Source organism: Canis aureus, chromosome 18 (genome assembly GCF_053574225.1).
Source record: "Canis aureus isolate CA01 chromosome 18, VMU_Caureus_v.1.0, whole genome shotgun sequence".
Taxonomy (NCBI): Eukaryota; Metazoa; Chordata; class Mammalia; order Carnivora; family Canidae; genus Canis; species Canis aureus.
The window spans coordinates 51,080,228-51,096,430 of NC_135628.1; the positions used below are offsets into that span (position 1 = coordinate 51,080,228).

Consider the following 16,203-nt stretch of genomic DNA (forward strand, 5'->3'; position numbering starts at 1 on the left):
CATGTTTTATCCAATTAAGAGTAAAATGATGTTAAAACAGGTAACACAAGACACCTGCTAATAACCATATTTGGGAGCTTTAACTCTACCGCTATTACCATTTACCAGTTACATACATGCTTGTTGCCCATAGTTTCTTTAGATTTCTTTATTTGAACTTGTGGTGTGGCTATGTTGAACCTAAAACTATCGACCTAATAAATGGTTTTGAATAACATTACTAAACACATTACTTAAATTAACTTAGAAAATAATTCATTTCAACAAAATCCTTTAGAGATGCCTCACTCTTCTAGGATCCATTTAATGATATATCTTGTGATATTTTTTTTACAAGCAGAAATCAATCCAAGCCACATTCTTCTCTTATCAGCTGAAGAAGTTTAGTTTTGAAACAGTACAGCCCTTGCTTATTATTATAGTACCCTAGTATAACCCTTGAATTTGAACTTTAAATAGGAGAATAATTCCTTTTGTGGCTGGCATTATTTTTTTCATAAATATGGAAAACACTCCTCCATGATTAGGATTGAGTGCTGTGACTCCACCGTATTTTATGAACTATGGTCAGATACTTAAATATAGTGGAAATTCAATAAACTTGTGTCTTTACATTGGGTAATACAGTAGTCTACTACTGAAGCTACTAAATAACAAAGTGTTTTATTCACTACATTGCTTATGTAGTGTGTGCATATATGTTTCTATTTCTGTGTGCAGATATGTATTGTTAATTTTGGTATTATTTAAATAATTTCCCAGGCATTCCATGATGAATTTTAGAGTTATGTTTATTTCTTTATATCGATTAGTAAATAAATTAGACAAATGTTTAAGAAATTCTAAAATTATTTACTTAAAATTACCTTATAGTGCAGAAGTTTAATAAGAATTATATAATATTAGTTCCAAAATATCATATTTGTTTTTGCACATATATTTATAATCTCAATATATACATTCTTCTAAATTACCCACAGATTAACTTTTGAAGATTATCAAAATCCTGATAAATTATTAAACTTACTGAGAATAAGTTTTACCTATAGGATTTATGATCTAAAAATAAAAATAAACTATTAAAAATATTTTTTTTCTGTAAATGGAAATGCTACCTAAGTCACTTGTGTAGTATGACTATACAATTTTAAGGTTTTTTAATTTGTGTAAGTAACAACAAGTATAATAGACATTTCTAATGTTTTGTTGTAGGACAAAATTTACTTGCACCATTAAGATACCTGATTGGGTACTATGTCATACAGAGTTCTCTAAAGAAACTGAATCAACAGGATATTAATGTGTATGTATTCATAACATATATATAGATAGACATCTATTCAAAACATATACTGATATATATGTTTTGACTGACAAAATATATACACACACATATATGTATATAATATGTGTGTGTGTTTAAATAATCCTATACATATCTATTCATCTTATATACAGTATATTTATACCCATATATATAAATATATAATCTATAAAATAATTATAGATATATTTTGGGGAATTTCATGCACAGTGGTAGCTGATGAGTCTGAAATTTATAGGTCAGGCTAGTAGGCTAGAAATTCAGGTAGGAGTTGATGTTTCAGTCTTATGGCAAAATTTCTTCTTCTGGAAACTTCAGATTTTGCCCTTGAGACTTTTAACTGATTGGATGAGAACCACCCACATTACAGAGGGTAATATTCTTTACTCAAAATCAACTGATTTCATTAGCACACAATCCATGTTAACCACATCGACAAACAACCGTCACAACAATGCCTATATTACTGCTTGATTAAATTATTAGATATTACAGTAAAGCCAAGTTGACACATAAAACTAAATACCACAGGTACACATCTATGAATGTAGCAAATCAAGATTGAATTCTTAGTTATATATATTTTTTCAATTTCACTAAATTATATTTATTATATGCTAAGTATTTTCTGCATAATAGCAACCAAGTACACAGAGGAAAACTTTATACTAGTAGCTAATGAATGGGTACCTGATTTTTCAGATATCAGAACAAGCTGCATATAAAACATAATATCCAAAAGCTTTAAACCAAGTATGAGTTCAAAGGTCAATACTGCCACTTAGTAATGTTCTTTGAACAGTTTATGTAATCTCTTTCTGAATTCAATACCTTCAACTAGAAAATAGTTAGTAATATGCCTGGCACATATGTCCAGCACATCATAACCACTCCCTAGAAAGTTAGTTTGATATGGTAAAGTATTTTGTTGTTTCAGTTGCATTTAAGATCACCAAAAAAGATGTTTTTGTTATTTATAACCCATCATCTTTCTGTTATTCAGTCTCCTACTCTGTCTTTTCTAAATGGAGTGGATTTTAATAATCGGAGCATTTGGTTTCCTCAGCACAAATTCATTCTCTGTATAAAGAACTTTCATATCCTTAGAGGATATTAATTGTTGGTTTTGAAAGAAACTGAATCAATAGGAGGACAGAACTAAATAAATTTACATGCAAAATGAAGGACCAAGAATAAAGTGCTTGAGGAGGCTGAAGGCTGGAGCCAAAAGGCTGGAGGCTAGGGAAAGTTGAGAATTTGAGAGAAAAAAAAAATTAGAAGGAAGCAATTTTGGCAAAGAGAAATGTTTAATATGAATTGTTCTCCATTATTATACAATATTGCCCTTTCCTCTAAAACACATTTTCAGTAAAATTCACACTTTCTGATTTGTCTTCAAGAATATATTTTATTTTAGAAATGAAGACACTCCAGATTTGATGCCAGTGGTAATAATGATCATAATAACAGCTCCTCTTGAAAAAGCCACACTTTCATTTTTATGATAATCATTTGGTCCTTGCATGAGAAGAATAAGGGTAACCAATAAAAGAAAAGAGTGTTTAAATATATGCTTGACTATATATATAAAGAAATAATGTATGTGACAGGAGACATTTCAGGTGAGTGGAGAAAAGCTGGGTTTGTTCAATACTGTCTGATGAGATGCTGAACTCTTTGGGGAGGGTGAAGGCATTATACTAAATTTCAAAATGGATTATAAGTGTCAATATTTCTTAGCCATAATTATATGAGGAGATAATTCCAGCACTAGAAGGTCATGGAGTTTTTTTCTGTCCTGTTTATTGACATGCCCCCTCATTCCTAGAAAAATAGCAGGCACATGTTTGGTATTTAGCAAATATACATTAAATTAATTAATAAACTCTATGATAAATATCTTAAAGCATAATTTTGTCAGAGTATTTATCCTACTAGCCAGGGTTTCTCCTGCAGCAATTTTCTTCTAATAGTTCCAGGTATAAAGTAAGAGGTTATTGACTAAAACAATTTCAACAGTTAGAGTCCACCTCTACCCCATATTACCTAGAAATAATGCTTCTTTACTTTCATGTTCAACATTTCTAAATAATCCTGAGTAAACATGCTATTCGGTAAAACCTAAAGAAACTTTCCAAAATTTATGGACTTCAGAGGGAATATTTTTGTTGACCTGTAGATAATCGGGACACTTAATTAATATCATACTCCATTACCAGACAACTAGTCTAACTTTTAGTGAAAACTTAAGAAATGCACTTAAAAAGATCATTCAGAGTGGATGCAAGTTTTTAAGGTGTATTTCATGGAGGTGGTACATTGAAGGTCTCAAAGAAAAAGAGACTGTCATTGGTGTAGAGAAGAGAGTAAAGCTTTTCAACTGCTGGGCGTAAAATGAGAAATGGATAATTAAGGATTGAGTTAAAGTTAGAACTTTGCGCTTTCTCTGGGGGCCTCAGTGGAGGAAGTGAGGCTGAGCCTTCAAGGCCTGACATCACTTACAAGGAGATTCAGGGAAGCCACCCTGCATGCTTTAGCAGCAGCAATTTGGCTGTTACCACTGTGAGATGAAACAATTTTTGGAGTGTGCTCAGAACCAGGGTTCTTAAAACTTTGTGAGGGTTTCAGTGAGATGCTGAAACACTGCAGATTTACAAATGGATTAGCCTAATCAAGAAGTCCAAATTGAAAGAGATGAAAATCATCTCTCATGTCCAAGTTAATTTAGCATGAAAATATAATTGATAGTGAAAGTAGAGAGTTAAAACCACCAGTTAAACGTCACCTCTATCACTAATAGCTTCCTCACTTCAGAATTGCAATGCAAGAGAGTATTCTTACTATGTAGAAGTTCATTGAAATGGTAGTTTGGGGCTTGGTAAATGTTTGTGTGTCCTTAAATTAGCTTTGTGATATTATTTGTTTGCAAATTAATATGAATGAAGTGACTTTCTTCCCCTCTTCCGACCACCAAAACAAAACAAGACAAAACAAAACCGTGAGTTGGTTTGCTTGTTTCATTGTATCTATATGGAAGCTTCTTGTTATTAATTATATGGGGTATGAATATTAATTTAATATTACATATTAATCATACAGAATATCCACATAATTCATAAATAACTCATCTTTATATTTTATAAATCATATATATTCATAATTATACATAATGAATTAACTTATAGGGAATTTTGAACCTCAAGATTTTTTTAATAATATACCATGAGTAATGCATAAGACCAAAACAACAACCAAAAGAACTCAGATAATAATTTATGACAATATTTATGATAAGGAGTTTCCACCACACAGAGCAAGAGGAATTGCTGGCACATTGCAACAAAAGTCATATAATATTGCTTATGTGACTTCATAAAAAATACACGTATAACTTTATATAATTTTAATATATCTAATATTCAAATATAAAATGCCATGTTAAAAATCACTAAAAGAACACACTGAATTTCAATTTGCATTATATTTTTAGACACTGTACAAAGATTGTTGTACCTTCTTTTTATCTTTCTCGGTTATACATACATGTTTTTTTAAACCAAATTTCTTTGCTCATTCAAGAAGGTAGAATTAATTTTTCACATTCTCTTGTTTCTGGAGACTGTCATCCTCTATGGATTTATTGCTGTCTCTTACTATCACTTAGTTTTCTTTTCTGTTGATGAAAATGGATATTTCTCCCTAGGGCAAACATGCCTATTAGTGATTTTATTTTCATGTTATATTAACATACTAAATCCAGTATTTCAAAATAACTGAAGTAATTACAAAACCAAATACTTTTACTCCTAAAAATTGTGCAGTAACCATAGAAGTTTTGCCAAAACCACACAGAAATTATAATGTCTATTTTTTTGTTTTAATGAATAAGTTCATGAATATAAAAGAAAACATAATATATACTAATTATAAACATTAACAAAGACACAAACACCCAGTTAACCCAACAGCAAACTTAGGATAGAACATCATATTTTGAAGATTCCAAGAATCACTCCAGGATACTGTTGATCCTCCCAGAAATAAATAATAACTCTAATTTTGAACTTATTGTCCAATACTTAGATATGTACCCCCACAATATAATATTTGCTTTGTCTATAATCGAATTTTATATGCATGAACCCTACTGTGTGTGGGTATGAGGTTATACCAAATTAGTGTTTACCTTGCTATTTAACAAATTCATATTTGTTTATGGAAAAGATCTCCTGACAACTTTAGCATTAACCTAAATCAATGCTAATGTTTTGAGAAAATTTTCTCATTAGTCCACACACAAACATTTGCAAGGTCCACTTGGTCGCATGGGATGATATCCCCAGTTCATAATCTAAGGATATCTTGAGTCTTAGTCTTCAATTCTTTCAAGTTATACTTTTAAAAAGCATAAGAAAATAATAAGCTAATTTAGAGGTAAACTGTAACCCACACTGAGAGGTTAGGAAAAGAAGTAGCAAGAAATATTACAGCCCTAATATGAGTGAATCAGATGATGATTCCACCTTTTCTATGATACAAATGAACTGGCTAAATTCTGTAACCATCATCTAAACCCAAAAGTTTTTATTTTTTAATTTTGTTCATTAAATTCACTGATTTTATTCCAGCATTGAATTTAATTTAAATGATTTATTTATTAGGCATTTTAATATTTCTGAATGTGCCTCACCTTCTAGGTCCTGTGGTAGGTAAGCACTGGACAATCATATATGAGCTTGAGCCAAAAAAGTAGACTTCATCATAGATCTTGCAACCTTGTATTAGAGAAAGAAATTATCCAAGCAATTACATAAAAAATTATATATATATATATATAAAAATATTATTGAGTTCTGAACAAAATCTAATTTAAGGTAATGGTGTAGCAGTATAGTGTCTACCACTGAAGATGAACTATGAGAGCAGAAAACCATACTATTTTCCTTCACTGGTAACCTAAGGTATAGAGAAGTAAAGTTAGCCTTTGTTTCTAATCATCAATTTTTTTTAGTCACCAAAAACAAACACATTTTAAACTAGCTATATAGTCTTAGTTATTTCTTGGGCTTTAAAAACCAAATTAGAAGAATATTCATTATCTAAATAATTCATATGAAAGAATAAAAAAAGCCAGCTCTAAGGCCCTGGTTAGACAATAAAAGAAAAATTTTTTTAAATTGTAATTATTATGTCACTGAAGACCAAATTTTTATTCAGACCTTCACTTCCAATAAACTTCCATTTAACAAATTTCTGATTATGTCTAACTAAGCATTACATAGTGTGCAAAATCAAGTAGAAATCTGTAATTTGGAGATAATGACAATAATGAATAAATTATATTTACTAAGACAATACTAATTGTAGAATTAGATGCAATAATTTCTTAATATCAATTGAAAGCTGGACCATAATATACATAAACTGAAAACATAGTTTATGCACTCCTCATCTATAATCAAAATTCTAAGAATTTTCTTTTTTTCCCCATTTTTCCATTACTCTATTCTTACTCCATTGTTTGAGAGGATCCTATAAGCATTCAATTATAAAGGCACCTTTTTAATTACCATAAAATGATTTATCTATGTGGTGTTTTCTTTTTTTTAATTACATGGTTTTGAAATCAATAGATCCATGTTATTCTTCTACAGATTCTAATGATAATTGGTCAGATGACTTCAGTAACAATATTACATTTCATCAACTCTCAGAAGTTGATAACTATAAGACTTCAATTATTTTAGCATTCACTTTCATAGTCAAGTCTCAATGTTCTCTGTTCTAGAACAGCAATAATTTTGCAAAGATAGAAATGAAGACAACCAGTAAGGCATATTTTTAAATGTGTACTTCTGAATGTGCTAAACATTGATAAAATGAAACATTAATTCTAAGATAACATCTGTCTGATTACACTGATGGTAGTCAGAACAAGAAAGGTGTTTATGCATATAATTCTTGTCCTATAAATGAAAGAGTTTCTTTAGTTGATAATATTTAGACGCTTCAAAATAATAATAATAATAATAATAATAATGGTAAACTGGAAAGGGAATGCATTCAAATGGTAATTCCTGATGGCTTTCTTAGATTGTCTATAGGATTGTTCTCTGAATGATAAAAAGGAAAGTACATAAAAAATGGTTAGCCTTACCTGCTATAATAAACAGGTAATCTCTGCCCATAAAAGTAAATAGAACAGACACCAATTATACATACTAAAGGCAATACAGACCTATAGCTTGAATTAATATCTGTATGAAATACTTGAACAACACAAATCAGTTCACAACATAGGAAAATTTATTTTAGTGTAAATCAATTCAAGAACAAGATGGTTCTGGGAATTTGTAAATTTTTTTTCAAATCCGAATTTAGTTGAGAAAAATATTTATCAACTATCTACTATGTGAAAGATAACCAACCAAGGACTGTAAAAGTAAACCATAAAATTCAAGTATTTTTCTACAAGTAGCCTATAATTTGGCATACATGAATAAATAAAATTTGGATTTAGGAGTTAGATATGGACAGGAATATAGGAATACATGAATAAAAATTTGCCACTGTTCAAGATTTTATTCTGTGAAGTCAGGCAAAATTTCATTATAATGCATTGTATTTATTGTCAACATATTTCATAAGCATTAATTGCATGTTATTTAAAAATGAAAACATAGAAGAGGAAAGAAAAATGTTATTACTGTATCATTTAATTATAAAGAACAAAAGCTTGGAATAGAAATACTAATATTAGTAAAAATCATTGTAAATCATACAACAGAAGCTATGTTTTAAAAAGGATGAGCAGAAATAATGCAACAGGTTTAATAAGCTACTCTATATATAAAAGATTGAGGATGGAAATGTAAGAAAAAAGCTAATGGCAAGAAATATATTAAATTGCTCACATTGGTTGTGCTATATTAAACAAAATTATTCTAAATAAATGAAATGAAAAAATAACAAATCAGAGATCAAAATGAATGCAAAGATGAAGTAGGAATAAATAAGTGTGACTAGACAAGTGTTTAAATGTTTAACATTAAGAAAGTCACTTCAGGTCAGCTCTGACATGTAAAGAGATTGGAAGTCATAAACCTGGTCTTTACAGTAATCAAAATCTGAACAGATCTGAAAATCAGATCTTTTCTTGGAGTTAGCAGTGCACTGAGGTCATAAGGCAAACTACCATTCCAGAATCTGAAGAAACAGGTGCATAGAGAGATACAGCCTTGATCTGTTCCTGGGGAGCAAACACCCCTAGAGCCATACACCTCTAGGAATGTTCGAATGGTTCTATTGATGAAGTACTGGATCAATATAGACTACCATGAGAGCGAGAAACTCCTGGAAGTCTGTAGTTTAAGGGGAATTTCCACAAGTTCCTGGGTTTTCCTGCTAGGAATTCTACCAAGCTCCCAAACTGAAGATACAGAAAAATCCCTTCAGGGTTCTGGTAGTAGATTCTGGAAAGAGAGAGCTGCTGTATTCTAAAAGGTACATTCTTCTTCATAACACCGAAACCATCCGATGGCATAACTGTAGCCCTCTCTATTTGTATCTCTCAAGAGGCTCTTCTCATCTGTGTGGCCACCCCTTCTTATTACTTTCCATTTTTATAATTTGCCTTTTACTACTAGTTTAATTTAATGGAGATTTTGAAGAGATGCCAAGTAAATGTTTATGCTCATTTGCCATTTTGAACTAACTCAAATGTTATTCTTTAAAATGTAATTGTGCTGGTGAAATACACATAAAGAAACCTAACAAAACTTATAAAATTATAGAGCATGGATGCATTTTATAATACATAAGTTATATTTCAATAAACTTTATTAAATCATTCAGGTAACAACAGCCTTAGTAGGATAATTATTAATATGCCTTTAGGATAATCAATTTATCAATATGAATAAATTGGTTTGGAAATTAGCTTGATAAAATAATCACTTTTATCTTCTCAAAAGACCAGATTGATAGATAAAAGAGAGCTTTCTCTTTGAGAATGAGTAAAGAAATTTATTTTTGAAGGTCTGAACAAGAATGATAACTGATCCCTTAGATTATGCATGGTCACTCATCCACCACAGAACTCAACACTCTGGCTCTGTCAATATAACTCTGGGAAACAGTAAAAGAAGTAACCAGAGCAGCCCCGGTGGCTCAGCTGTTTAGCGCCGCCTTCAGCCCAGGGCCTGATCCTGGAGACTGAGAATCGAGTCCCACCTCTGGCTCCCTGCATGGAGCCTGCTTTTCCCTCTGCCTGTGTCTCTGCCTCTCTCTCTCTCTCTCTCTCTCTCTCTCTCTCTCTCTCTGTCTCTCATGAATAAATAAATTTAAAAAAAGAAATAGACCAGTTAGACCAGTTTGCTGTACAAAGACATAATCTAACATGAAATGCTCTAACTTCTAATAAGTAATTTTTAATTGCCTATGAAGAGGCTTTCCTTATTAAATTAAAATTTTCTAGGGGGCGGTTGCGTGGCTCAGTCAGTTAAGCATCTGCTTTCAGCTCAGGTCATGATCCTAGCTAGGGTCTTGGGTGAGCCCCTCCACATCGACATCAGGCTCCCTGCTTAGTGGGGAGCCTGCTTCTCCTCTCCCTCTCCCACACCCCCTGCTTGTGTTCTCTCACTCTGTCAAATAAAGAAATAATATCTTAAAAAACTAAAATTAATTAAAAATTTCTACATCATATCAATGGAAAAATTGTTCATCCTTCATGAAATGCATATATCACCCTTTCACAAATACTATACAATCCTCTCTCAGTTTATTTTATAACAGAAACCCCTGTGATTTGTTTGATATCAGAACCCTCTTTTTAAATACATGACATATTCAATATGGTTTGATTGGAATTGATGCTTTCATCCACAAGGGAACATACATGACTCAGACTTAGCCAGTTATAATACAGTATCTTAATAGTCATCTTTGCCACCAATTTGAAGGCTTGAAAAAACAGAGAATAAGATGGAAAAGAGAACAATTTCTTATGATATCATTAGCATTCCTCAATCATGACCACCCAAAGCCCCCAGAACTGCCCAGCTAAATGAGTTAATATATCTTTACCTAATATATCTACTCTGAGTTGTGTTTCTTTCAAATAACAGCAAAAAATTGTATAGATATAATCAGTTTCTTTATTAAATAATTTTGTGAAAGGTGTGTATAATTCTTACACACCTTTGTGTGGAATATTTGGAATATTCAGAGTAAACATCATAATGATCTAAGCAATCAGTTTCATTTTGTTTTATCTAAAACGATTTTTTTTTGTTTGACAAAACTACACAATTCTTCACTCCCCCCCCCAAAAAAAAATAACACTTGTATATATCCTTTGGAGTTAGTTTCCTACCCAACATTCTTTCTTAAATGATAGCTTTTAAGTAATATTCTTTAATTTAGCTAGTGACAAGAAAATTTTATATAATGGAATAAAATGTCGCTTTATTTTAATGGTTACTAATTGAAAGAGTGGAATGAAAAGTTAACTATTATAGCTGACTTTTTATCAGTGCCCAACTATGTCTCCTCTGTTAAGTGATCACATCTTGTCTTTCCTTGCAGGAGATTGTAACCCTCTTAAATCTGGGACCAGCTGGCTGTTCTGCATCCTTGGCTCTCATAAAATATATATTAATTTGTATTTTACAATGTGGAAAACTCCACATAACCATAAAGGGGGACTGCTAAGTGTTACTTAATAGTCAAATTTTTAGCAAACAAGTCATTAGATTAATGCACACTCTTTGATGAATAAAGGAGAGTGTTGTTTGCTAGCCCAAAATAATATGAAAATATAATTTTCTCTTTCCTGAGTTTTTTATTATCATGTGATGAATTTTTTTTTGCACTTTTCTACATTCTAACTGGAAGTTAAAGTCAAAATTCCTTTAAAAGTAGCAAATAGAGGACTCAATTAAGCCAGTTGGTTGCCAACTCGATACTGAATTTACTATTTCTGATTCCTTGGAAAGTATTTTTTTCATCAGAACCACTGATGAACTTAAACAACTTCAAGAACCCCAGACACATTCACAAGCAAAACAGCAATTTGATCAATTAGAGCTAAGCAAAAATAAGTGCTATGTTTCCTAGAATTTTATTTCTTATCTGTGTATAGTGAACCCAACATACTAAGTGAGCACTCTAAACTTCCCTCAGTTATCTCAGAACTCTTTGACATGCTAGCTGGTTGTCACCTCAGTCTCACAATTAATAATGTTGTAAACCAAAACAGAGATTGTTTTTAAATTGTCTCTTTAGACATTGCTAATAAGAAGAGGAATTGTGGAAAGGCAAGCTCTAGATAACAGATATCTTTATTCTTTCAGGAGAGAAAGAAATCTTTCCAAATACCTTTCAAAAAGAACATGTGGGTATATCTCTGATATATAGCTCATCCTAGTCTACTTGACAATTTAAGAAGGATGACTGGAAATTAATTCTTTCAGGATTGCTCAATTGGAACACAATTTAGAATATGATATTACTGCTGCAATTAATTGATCTTTCACTTTGAGGGGCAAATAAATGCACCATTGATTTATAAAGCATTAGCATTCTCAGCACTGTTTAGACAATGGCTCTCATCCACTTACTGAATTCACTGAGATAAAATGGAAATATGTTCTGTGCTTAATGCTACTAACATTACACAAAGAGATTTAGATTTGATTACAAGAGTAAAATATAGGGTGTTTTAGAAATAGATCTCTTTGTTTCTTATACACCCAAAAGAAAAATGTTTGCTTTACAAACTTAAATTATCTAGTTTATCTAGTTTAAATACCCTGGGAATGGATAAGGGGAAAAATAAGTGAAGCAGTATTATTATTAATAATATTTTTTTTTTACTTTTTCTAACATTCTTAAGGAAGTAATAGTTAATTACTCAGGAGTATTCTATAGTTTAGTATTTGGGAAAAGAAATTAGGCAGTCAAGTTATGGGTCAGATTTGATAATGATTATCTTTTATGAGTTTTTACTATGTACCAAATACCATTTGAAGGGTTTCAGTCACATTATTTCATTTATGTAAATGTGTAATATTAGTTAATCACTTTCAAAGCAACTAGGGTCTTGGTAAAGGAAAACATTGTTATGGCAAATAGGGAGAGAACACAGATAATAAGTAAGTTTGAAAATAGATGTTGAAAAGTCCAGCATTCTTCTAAGATGCTTAAAAAATTCACTTTTTTTCTTTTTATGTAAAAATGTGGACTGCTAAGGAAAATTGTCACCATATAAAAGGAAAATACACTTCTTTAAAACAATTGCATAAATAACCTAAGGTAAAACAAATTCTCAAATATTTTTGAAAAAAATTAAGAGTGTATCTTTCACATACATTGTTTTAAACAACCAAGAACTTGATTTCAAATCCAGTATCTGTTTTGTTTGTTTGTTTTTAATGAAACAAATCCGGTAAAGAAAACATTATTTTATGATATGGGAAAGTATCATGAAAGTACTCTATCTTTTTTGAAAGAAACTTATCACTTCTTTGAAGGGAATTTTGATGAGTTCTGAGGGGTTACAAATAGTGATCTCAAGAAGTTGATGTTTCAGTTGAGAGGATAGAGCTTAACATGATGAATTTATGAAACATTGTATAACTACTCAAGATATGTTACAAGTGAGAATATAAGAGACCGCTGACTGCAAATGTCTGAGCAGAGTGCTGTGGGTTCTGGACCAGCCAGAAGTTACTTCACAGTATGAGTCAAAGTAAATTTCAAGGATAGATAGGAGGAGAAAGAAAGAAAGATAGCTTGGTGTAGGGGATCCTGGCAAGGATATAAGTTTATAGTATTATATTTTATTTTTCTTAAGGTTCTTGGTTATAGCAAACATACCTGAAATTTGTGAGCTTCTAAGTGTATTTGAAAATTAAATAGAGCTATACAAATGCATATGTATATATATTTATATATATATAAATTCAGTAGGTATATCATTTGATTTTAAATAAATAATGTTTTGCTATATCTCATTATCATATCTGATGGATTATTTTGTTTTGTAAAAATAATTCGAGGAAAGCTCAATTTGAAATATACCAGTTTTCTTGTTTTAAAAGAAATGTGATTTTTATATACAAAGCACAGAGTTTGGCAATTGCCTTCAGTCTTTAATATTTATAATAGTCCATAAAATTTCACCCACCATTCATGTTCCTTGAATAAATTTGTAAGATTTCCAGCTCTTATTATTAACTGTTTTTTTAACTTCCATTTAATATTCTAGAACTGCATAAAGCCTCAAGTTTGAAATAGTGTCTCAACTAAAGTAGGAAAATGCTTTTATCTACAGCATATACATACTGGGTGACTAGAAGAACAAAAAGACTAAAGGACACACTAGGCTTAAGAGCTCGGATTAGGGGAGGACACTGCATGTATACCTTTTTGTTCTTTTCTACAATCCCTTGGATATCTGAAGCATTCTATATAAACTATTTTTTTTCTGACTCTGTTTCCCTTTTTTTTTTTTTTTTTTGTAATTGAGAATTGATTAAGATTGAGAAAAATGTCTGCGTAGTCAGCAAGGAGAGAAAACAAATCAATAAAATTTTAGTTTCCTTATAGAATGAATCACATCACATTGGAATACCAACCAAAATTCCATACTTCTGGATTAGGCAGTAAAACAATAAAAATAAAAAAGGGGATAATATGCAATCCGATTTTAATTTCCCAGAGCTAGGAATCAAAGCTAATAATACAAAGTAAGGGTATTGGACTTGAAGTCATCACACTTAGATTTAGACTGGTTCAGCCATTTTCTGTTGTTTTTTTTGTTTTCACCACTGAATGGCCCAAGTCTGTGTTCTCATTTGCATAATTGCACATCTCATCAATTGATATCTTCTTAGTAATTTCATTGTGGTTATTAAATGAGATAATGTCTGTAAGGTTAAAATGTTAGGTATTCAGACAGAAAGAAGCTTCTTTAAGGCAAATGCATAGGTAAGTGAACATCATCTTTTTGTACTTCTCTTGTTACTAAAATTCAACTTTGATTGTCAAAGTTATTTTTATCTCAAGTTTTCAGAGTTGAATTATAGTATTTTTTGTGTTTGTTTTTTTCTATTATTTTGTGTCATTTATTTATTCATTACATTGTTTTCCTCTCAGAACATTTATAAACCTAGCTAGTGAAAAGTTCAATACAAGTAATACCTCTATAATAATTAATTTTTATATTGTTTTGATAGCAAGATGTGAATTACCACCTCCTCCATGAAAGATGATGATTTAGTATCCTCACACTTCTTTCATGTTAATTATGCATGTAAGCAAATTATATAAAAGTAGAAGTGGTTTTAAAAGGCCCTGGGAATGGGCCTGAGGATGGGAAGAGATGATGTGTGAATGCATTGCTTTAAATTATGTTTTTCTGTTTTTTTAAAACATTTTTTCAGCTGCATATTTTACTTTGGCAAAAATAAAATCTAAAAATAATATTTTTTTTTCTGTAGAGAACACACCACCAATGATCAGGTAGGTTGAACCCTGCACTTAAAATATATGATATGAAAGGGTCAATACTCTGAGACACTTGGTGTGTATAGATAGGGAGGAGGGCAGTCTTGTTTGGACATTTATTTACAAAAAGATAAAAACTGTTGTGAAGCTTTACTATTTTGGTCTTTCCTAATCTTTAATCTACTCAAAAATAGACAAAGGTGGAAGGATATGTAGAGATACTTAACTCAGTTCAATCATTTATTTATTACCTACTATATGTTGTGTGTTGTATAGCACTGGATATTAGGGACACAAAGATGAAAAGTTCCCTGCCCCCTAAAAACTTAATAGAGAAAAATATGAGAAACTATATACATTGTCACTTTACCATCTGCATTTCATGTTACATTCAGAATCCTACGGAAATTTTAACTTCTTCATGCCAGAAGGAGTAGGGCAGAGGGACACTGCGTTAGAGAAGGTGGTCACATAAAGGAGAGCACGGGTGTTAGGGAGATGAGTAGTACTTGAGGAATGAGAAACTGACAGCCACAGGAGAAGTAAGGGAAGTATTGAGAACGGGAAAGATGGAGGCTCTCATTCAGTAACAACTTTAACATATTCAGAGGGAAAAAGAAGGCCAGCATAAGAAGTGGACAGTCAGCCGAGAGTGGGATGAGAGGAAGTCTAAGAGGATGGCAGGGCCCAGGCTTTTCAGGGCTGTGGAGGCCATTAAAGGACTTTGGATATTACTCTAGGTGCAACAGACAGTTACTGGGGGAGGAGTGACAGCTTAGTGTTCTTGGAAAAGGTGACACTAAGTATAGTGAGGGGAATGGATGGTGTGAGAAGTGTGAGAGGAGAGATATACATTGAAGACATATTGCCTTCAGTTTGCTGTATGGTCAGAACCAGCCGATCCTGTGGTAACAAACACCACCAACATCACAGTGACTCACAGCAACAAAGGCTTGCTTTTCACCAAATATCATTTCTATTGTGGGTTGCTAAGTCCTCTGCTATATGTTGTCACCATGCTCAGGCTGGGATCCAAGCTGATGATGTGTGCATTCTCTGGAACACTGTCACTATTTCAGAGGAAAAAAAGATGAAGTAAAGTATAGTGTTCTTTTAAAGTTTCTGCTGGTAAGTGGCAAGGCTCACCACTGCTCACATTTCATTTTTTAAAGTAACCATATGACCAGACCAGGTGAGGGAAATGGATATTGATCAATAAGAAGTACTGTCCACTACACCAAACAAGAAATGGTGGTGGCTTTTATTAAAGTAATGACACTGTTATAGAAAGAAGTGGAAATATTTGAGATATGTATTTGAGGCTAGAGCTAATAGGACTTGATGATGAATATGAGAGCACAAGGAACAGG

General features: G+C 31.7%; 1 long non-coding RNA gene across 1 annotated transcript in view; it reads right to left on the reverse strand.

Annotated features, from left to right (window-relative positions):
- Positions 1 to 4,550: 4,550 nt before the first annotated feature.
- Positions 4,551 to 16,203, reverse strand: part of LOC144288368 (uncharacterized) — a 47,941-nt gene continuing 36,288 nt past the window's right edge. The window contains exons 7-8 of the long non-coding RNA XR_013356310.1: positions 6,015 to 6,099; positions 4,551 to 5,023 (exon numbers count right to left, since the gene is read on the reverse strand). This is a non-coding gene — a long non-coding RNA (uncharacterized LOC144288368). The remainder of the gene's footprint in view (positions 5,024 to 6,014; positions 6,100 to 16,203) is intronic.